The sequence below is a fragment of the Trachypithecus francoisi genome, unplaced genomic scaffold (assembly GCF_009764315.1).
Source record: "Trachypithecus francoisi isolate TF-2019V2 unplaced genomic scaffold, Tfra_2.0 Lachesis_group0, whole genome shotgun sequence".
NCBI classification, from domain to species: domain Eukaryota; kingdom Metazoa; phylum Chordata; class Mammalia; order Primates; family Cercopithecidae; genus Trachypithecus; species Trachypithecus francoisi.
The window spans coordinates 12141596-12149375 of NW_022681453.1; positions in this window are offsets into that span (position 1 = coordinate 12141596).

Genomic DNA, 7780 nt, shown 5'->3' on the forward strand with positions numbered 1-7780 from the left:
CCCACCAACAGTGTAAAAGTGTTCCTATTTCTCCACATCCTCTCCAGCACTGTTGTTTCCTGACTTTATAATGATTGCCATTCTAACTGGTGTGAGATGGTATCTCATTGTGGTTTTGATTTGCATTTCTCTGATGGCCAGTGATGATGAGCATTTTTTCATGTGTCTGTTGGCTGTATGAATGTCTTCTTTTGAGAAATGTCTGTTCATATCCTTTCCCCACTTTTTGATGGGGTTGTTTGTTTTTTTCTTGTATATTTGTTTGAGTTCTTTGTAGATCCTGGATATTAGCCCTTTGTCAGATGAGTAGATTGCAAAAATTTTCTCCCATTCTGTAGGTTGCCTGTTCACTCTGCTGGTAGTTTCTTTTCCTGTGCAGAAGCTCTTTAGTTTAATTAGATCCCATTTGTCAATTCTGGCTTTTGCTGCTGTTGCTTTTGGTGTTTTAGACATGAAGTCCTTGCCCATGCCTATGTCCTGAATGGTACTACCTAGATTTTCTTCTAGGGTTTTTATGGTATTAGGTCTAACATTTAAGTCTCTAATCCATCTTGAATTAATCTTCGTATAAGGAGTAAGGAAAGGATCCAGTTTCAGCTTTCTACTTATGGCTAGACAATTTTCCCAGCACCATTTATTAAATAGGGAATCCTTTCCCCATTTCTTGTTTCTCTCAGGTTTGTCAAAGATCAGATGGCTGTAGATGTGTGGTGTTATTTCTGAGGACTCTGGTCTGTTCCAGTGATCTATATCTCTGTTTTGGTACCAGTACCATGCTGTTTTGGTTACTGTAGCCTTGTAGTATAGTTTGAAGTCAGGTAGCGCGACGCCCCCAGCTTTGTCCTTTTGACTTAGGATTGTCTTGGCAATGCAGGCTCTTTTTTGGTTCCATATGAACTTTAAAGCAATTTTTTCCAGTTCTGTGAAGAAACTCATTGGTAGCTTGATGGGGATGGCATTGAATCTATCAATAACCTTGAGCAGCATGGCCATTTTCACAATGTTGATTCTTCCTATCCATAGCATGGTATGTTCTTCCATTTGTTTGTGTCCTCTTTGATTTCACTGAGCAGTGGTTTGTAGTTCTCCTTGAAGAGGTCCTTTACATCCCTTGTCAGTTGGATTCCTAGGTATTTTATTCTCTTTGAAGCAATTGTGAATGGAAGTTCATTCATGATTTGGCTCTCTGCTTGTCTGTTACTGGTATATAAGAATGCCTGTGATTTTTGCACATTAATTTTGTATCCTGAGACTTTGCTGAAGTTCCTTATCAGCTTAAGGAGATTTTGGGCTCAGACGATGGGGTTTTCTAAATACACAATCATGTCATCTGCAAACAGGGACAATTTGACTTCTTCTTTTCCTAACTGAATACCCTTCATTTCTTTCTCTTGCCTGATTGCCCTAGCCAGAACTTCCAACACCATGCTGAATAGCAGTGGTGAGAGAGGGCATCCCTGTCTTGTGCCAGTTTTCAAAGGGAATTTTTCCAGTTTTTGCCCATTCAGTATGATATTAGCTGTGGGTTTGTCATAAATAGCTCTTATTATTTTGAGGTACGTTCCATCAATATCGAATTTATTGAGCGTTTTTAGCATGAAGGGCTGTGGAATTTTGTCAAAAGCCTTTTCTGCATCTATTGAGATAATCATGTGGTTCTTGTCTTTGGTTCTGTTTATATGCTGGATTACGTTTATTGATTTGCGAATGTTGAACCAGCCTTGCATCCCAGGGATGAAGCCCACTTGATCATGGTGGATAAGCTTTTTGATGTGCTGCTGAATCCAGTTTGCCAGTATTTTATTGAAGATTTTTGCATCGATGTTCATCAGGGATATTGGTCTAAAATTCTCTTTCTTTGTTGTGTCTCTGCCAGGCTTTGGTATCAGGATGATGTTGTCCTCATAAAATGAGTTAGGGAGGATTCCCTCTTTTTCTATTGATTGGAATAGTTTCAGAAGGAATGGTACCAGCTCCTCCTGTACCTCTGGTAGAATTCAGCTGTGAATCCATCTTGTCCTGGACTTTTTTTGGTGGGTAGGCTATTAATTATTGCCTCAAATTCAGAGCCTGCTATTGGTCTATTCAGGGATTCAACTTCTTCCTGGTTTAGTCTTGGGAGAGTGTAAGTGTCCAGGAAATTATCCATTTCTTCTAGATTTTCCAGTTGATTTGCGTAGAGGTGTTTATAGTATTCTCTGATGGTAGATTGTATTTCTGTGGGGTCGGTAGTGATATCCCCTTTATCATTTTTTATTGCGTCTATTTGATTCCTCTCTCTTTTCTTCTTTTTTAGTCTTGCCAGTGGTCTGTCAATTTTGTTGATCTTTTCCAAAAACCAACTCCTGGATTCATTGATTTTTTGGAGGGTTTTTTGTGTCTCTATCTCCTTCAGTTCTGCTCTGATCTTAGTTATTTCTTGCCTTCTGCTAGCTTTTGAATGTGTTTGCTCTTGCCTCTCTAGTTCTTTTAATTGTGATGTTAGAGTGTCAATGTTAGATCTTTCCTGCTTTCTCTTGTGGGCATTTAGTGCTATAAATTTCCCTCTACACACTGCTTTAAATGTGTCCCAGAGATTCTGGTATGTTGTATCTTTGTTCTCATTGGTTTCAAAGAACATCTTTATTTCTGCTTTCATTTCGTTATGTACCCAGTAGTCATTCAGGAGCAGGTTGTTCAGTTTCCATGTAGTTGAGTGGTTTTGATTGAGTTTCTTAGTCCTGAGTTCTAGTTTGATTTCACTGTGGTCTGAGAGACAGTTTGTTATAATTTCTGTTCTTTGACATTTGCTGAGGAGTGCTTTACTTCCAATTATGTGGTCAATTTTGGAATAAGTGCGATGTGGTGCTGAGAAGAATGTATATTCTGTTGATTTGGGTGGAGAGTTCTATAGATGTCTATTAGGTCCGCTTGGTGCAGAGATGAGTTCAATTCCTGGATATCCTTGTTAACTTTCTGTCTCGTTGATCTGTCTAATGTTGACAGTGGAGTGTTGAAGTCTCCCATTATTATTGTATGGGAGTCTAAGTCTCTTTGTAGGTCTCTAAGGACTTGCTTTATGAATCTGAGTGCTCCTGTATTGTATGCATATATATTTAGGAGAGTTAGCTCTTCCTGTTGAATTGATCCCTTTACCATTATGTAATGGCCTTCTTTGTCTCTTTTGATCTTTGATGGTTTAAAGTCTGTTTTATCAGAGACTAGGATTGCAACCCCTGCTTTTTTTTTGTTCTCCATTTGCTTGGTAGATCTTCCTCCATCCCTTTATTTTGAGCCTATGTATGTCTCTGCATGTGAGATGGGTCTCCTGAATTCAGCAGACTGATGGGTCTTGACTCTTTATCCAGTTTGCCAGTCTGTGTCTTTTAATTGGAGCATTTAGTCCATTTACATTTAAGGTTAATATTGTTATGTGTGAACTTGATCCTGTCATTATGATATTAACTGGTTATTTTGCTCGTTAGTTGATGCAGTTTCTTCCTAGTCTCGATGGTCTTAACATTTTGGCATGTTTTTGCAATGGCTGGTACCGGTTGTTCCTTTCCATGTTTAGGGCTTCCTTCAGAGTCTCTTGTAAGGCAGGCCTGGTGGTGACAAAATCTCTAAGCATTTGCTTATCTGTAAAGGATTTTATTTCTCCTTCACTGATGAAACTTAGTTTGGCTGGATATGAAATTCTGGGTTGAAATTTCTTTTCTTTAACTACGTTGAATATTGGCCCCCACTCTCTTCTGGCTTGTAGAGTTTCTGCTGAGAGATCTGCTGTTAGTCTGATGGGCTTCCCTTGGTGGGTAACCCGACCTTTCTCTCTGGCTGCCCTTAAGATTCTTTCCTTCATTTCCACTTTGTTGAATCTGGCAATTATTTGTCTTGGAGTTGCTCTTCTCGAGGAGTATCTTTGTGGCATTCTCTGTATTTCCTGAATTTGAATGTTGGCCTGCCCTACTAGGTTGGGGAAGTTCTCCTGGATGATATCCTGAAGAGTGTTTTCCAACTTGGTTCCATTTTCCCCCTCACTTTCAGGCACCCCAATCAGACGTAGATTTGGTCTTTTTATATAATCCCATACTTCTTGTAGGCTTTGTTCATTTCTTTTTCTTCTTTTTTCTTTTGGTTTCTCTTCTCGCTTCATTTCATTCATTTGATCCTCAATCGCTGATACTCTTTCTTCCAGTTGATTGAGTTGGTTACTGAAGCTTGTGCATTTGTCACGTATTTCTCGTGTCATGGTTTTCATCTCTGTCATTTCGTTTATGACCTTCTCTGCATTAATTAGTCTAGCTGTCAATTCTTCCACTCTTTTTTCAAGATTTTTAGTTTCTTTGCGCTGGGTACATAATTCCTCCTTTAGCTCTGGGAAGTTTGATGGACTGAAGCCTTCTTCTCTCATCTCGTCAAAGTCATTCTCTGACCAGCTTTGATCCATTGCTGGCGATGGGCTGCACTCCTTTGCAGGGGGAGATGCACTCTTATTTTTTGAATTTCCAGCTTTTCTGCCCTGCTTCTTCCCCATCTTTGTGGTTTTATCTGTCTCTGGTCTTTGATGATGGTGACGTACTGATGGGGTTTTGGTATAGGTGTCCTTTCTATCTGATAATTTTCCTTCTGACTGTCAGGACCCTCAGCTATAGGTCTGTTGGAGATGGCTTGAGGTCCACTCCAGATCCTGTTTGCCTGGGTATCAGCAGCAGAGGTTGCAGAAGATAGAATATGGCTGAACAGCGAGTGTACCTGTCTGATTCTTACTTTGGAAGCTTCTTGTCAGGGGTGTACTCCCTGCTGTGAGGTGTGGGGTGTCAGACTGCCCCTAGTGGGGGATGTCTCCCAGTTAGGCTACTCAGGGGTCAGGGACCCACTTGAGCAGGCAGTCTGTCCGTTCTCATATCTCAACCTCCATGTTGGGAGATCCACTGCTCTCTTCAAAGCTGTCAGACAGAGTCATTCACGTCTGCACAGGCCTCTGCTGCTTCCCCTGTTGTTTTTTAGCTGTGCCCTGTCCCCAGAGGTGGAGTCTACAGAGACAGGCAGGTTTCCTTGAGCTGCTGTGAGTCCACCCAGTTCGAGCTTCCCAGTGGCTTTGTTTACCTACTTAAGCCTCAGCAATGGCGGGCGCCCCTCCCCCAGCCTCGCTGCTGCCTTGCCGTTAGATCACCGCAGACTGCTGTGTTAGCAATTAGGGAGGCTCCATGGGCGTGGGACCCTCCCGGTCAGGTGTGGGATATATTCTCCTGGTGTGCCCGTTTGCTTTAAGCGCAGTATTGGGGTGGGAGTTACCCGATTTTCCAGGTGTTGTGTGTCCCAGTTCCCCTGGCTAGGAAAAGGGATTCCCTTCCCCCTTGCACTTCCCAGGTGAGGTGATGCCTCGCCCTGCTTCAGCTCTCGCTGGTCAGGCTGCAGCAGCTGACCAGCACCGATTGTCCGGCACTCCCTAGTGAGATGACCCCAGTACCTCAGTTGAAAATGCAGAAATCACCGGTCTTCTGTGTCACTCGCGCTGGGAGTTGGAGACTGGAGCTGTTCCTATTCGGCCATCTTGCTCCGCCCCCCCGAGTTCCTTTTTTTCTTCTGCTTTGTTTTCTTCTTTCTTTTTTGTTTTTAGTTGACACTTAATAATGGTACGTATTTATGGGATACAGAATGATGTTTACATACAAGTATATGAGGTATAATGATCAAATCAAGGTATTTAGCTTATCATCATTGCAAATATTTATGATTTCTTTGGGTTGTGAACATTCAAAATCCTGTCTTCTAGTATTTTATTTTATTTTATTTTTTTGAGATGGAGTCTCTCTCTGTCACCCAGGCTGGAGTGCAGTGGTGCAATCTCGGCTCACTGCAAGCTCCACCTCCCAGGTTCACTCCATTCTCCTGCCTCAACCTCCCGAGTTGCTGGGACTTGCCCAGCTAACTTTTTGCATTTTTAGTAGATGTGGGGTTTCACCATATTAGCCAGGATGGTCTCAATCTCCTGATGTTGTGATCCGCCCGCCTTGGCCTCCCAAAGTGCTGGGATTCAACTTTCACCCTATTGTGCTCCAGAACACTAGAACAGTATTCTTCTCATTTGTATCCATTAACCAACCTCTCTGTATCCTCTTCTTTCCCCTACCTTCCCATCCTTTAATAACCACAGTTCTCTTCTATGAGCTCAGAAATGTTTAGCACCTATATATGAGTGAGAACAGGTAATATTTATCTTTTTATGCCTGGTTTATTTCATAATGTCTTCTAGGATCGTCCACTTTGCAAGCAAATGACAGAATTTCATACTTTTTAAATTTTTCATTCTTTTTTATCTTGTGTATATACACCATATTTTCTTTATGTAATGAAGTTTTTGTGATTATTATTATCTTTATTATGATTTGGTATAGAAATTATGCTGAATTAATGAAAGAGGTTGCACAATCTTTTAACTTTTTACTTTATGCAAAATATTTTCATGAGTTGATTTGAAATATGAAATAAAATGGGCTACAAATTTATCTGCTTCTGATACCTTTGTAATAGACTGTCAATCAACTTCCAGTCACTTTAATGCTAAGTATTCTATTAATTTTCTTTTTTTCAACTAAGAGATTGTTGTAGACCCCTTTATATCTCAGGAAATAATTATTTCCTTCATTTTTTAAATGAACTGGTAATTCTGTACCTACTTCTAAAACATATCAGATACAAAATTACTGTGTCACTAGCAATTTGCTTAACAAGTCTCTAGAGAAACATGTTACATATTATCATAAAATTGATGTTCGATCATGTATATTAACCAAAAGACTGATAATCTGGATGGTAACTGAATTTTTATAATTCACATTTAATTCTTCTTTACTTTTATGTTCCATGCTCTATAAGTATATTTAATGTTTAAATAACTTACTTCAAAATATTTGCACTGTGAACCAAAAAATGACAGTTTTCTAATCTTTTCTCCATGCTCATGACTTATTTGAAATTTAGCCATTATACAAAATACTCAATAAAGTTTCTGAATGAATCAATGAACAAATACATGCATGAATGCTGCAATTAGTCTACAGACTTTTCCTGGTGTACAATGTTCGCAAAACAAACCTTGAACATATAATACCTACTCACATGACTTAAATGATTACTAGTTAAGTCAGGCAAACAAATTTTTTTGTGTCAATTCTGGTTTAAAATGAGTTTATCAAGGTCCCTTATGATTTGTAAGTGAAACAACCAGATCATTATTGCACAGGAGGTCATAGCTTTAAACATATCATGGAACAACTAATAGCAAAGAAAACCTATTCATCAACACATTCTCAAGCTTATGAAATGCAGCTCAGTATTTGAATTTTAGTGAAGAGAGATATACGGTAAAGTCTGCTGAAAATCAGTGAACAGATTTTTGTTGAGATGACCAAACAGTAAGTGAATAAGCTGCGGATCGAAAGAAAAAAGTTTTGGTATTTGATTATCAATCAAATCAACAGGAACGCATAAATTTACACAATACCATATTCAGTCAGCATTAATAAAAGACCCAGTACACAGAAAACAGTATCAGGCAAACAGCAGCATCACAATGACCTCAAAAATTAGACATTACTTCAAATGCCTCGTAATGGGAATGCATTTTAATTGTGAGGTTGGTATAGGCTGACATGAGCATTGGACTCATCATCACAAGGAAGTCAAGAGCTTCAGAGATTATCAGCTTAAATATCTTGCTACTTACATATCCTATATGAGGATATATGATTTAATCTGGGAATTCAAAATAACAGAATAAATAATTTTGGCTGACACG